Below are 653 nucleotides of genomic sequence, written 5' to 3' on the forward strand. Positions count from 1 at the left end.
GCTTTTTGTTTGTAGTGCGGATTTTTTATGGTGGCCCGTGAGGGAGATAGATGGCATTTCGTGATCAGTTTTTCTGCTTACAATTTTCAATCTCGAAATTTTGAGTTCACAAACTTGAAATTTCGAGTTTGGAAACTGGTCAGTGTAAAATGTACAAATACAAGGAAGGGTTACGTTTTTGCAAACGTAAAACAGTGGCTGGCCTGTTCAGATTTGAATCTGTTATCCTTTGCTCCTTATGTGTCTATTTCGGATGAATCGTTCATGGGAGTGGTGGGTATATCACGGAGGGAGGACTCCCATATAAAAAGGGGAGGGATGCTCGTCGTCTCGCTTAGGGGTGTAAATTTCGGATTTTGGTCTCACTTAAAGCTGTTGTGGGCAAAATGCAATCATTTGTAGCCGTGAAGGTCTCCCTTAGTGTTGCACGCGAAGAGATATAAAAGTGAAAATTAAGCTATTATATTTGTTCACGAAGGTGAAAGTATTAGATGATAATGTCTTTGCCATCATTGAAAGTCACTGTATTTTTTTTTTTTATCTGTGTTTTAATATGATCTCTTTTTGGGGTCAAAAAATGCCTGGGCCACGCCCAGATTGGTCACTTAACGGAGACTCGGAGATCTTTGGACTCTAGAAATGCAGTGGCATCG

Source organism: Montipora foliosa, chromosome 1 (genome assembly GCF_036669935.1).
Source record: "Montipora foliosa isolate CH-2021 chromosome 1, ASM3666993v2, whole genome shotgun sequence".
NCBI classification, from domain to species: Eukaryota; Metazoa; Cnidaria; class Anthozoa; order Scleractinia; family Acroporidae; genus Montipora; species Montipora foliosa.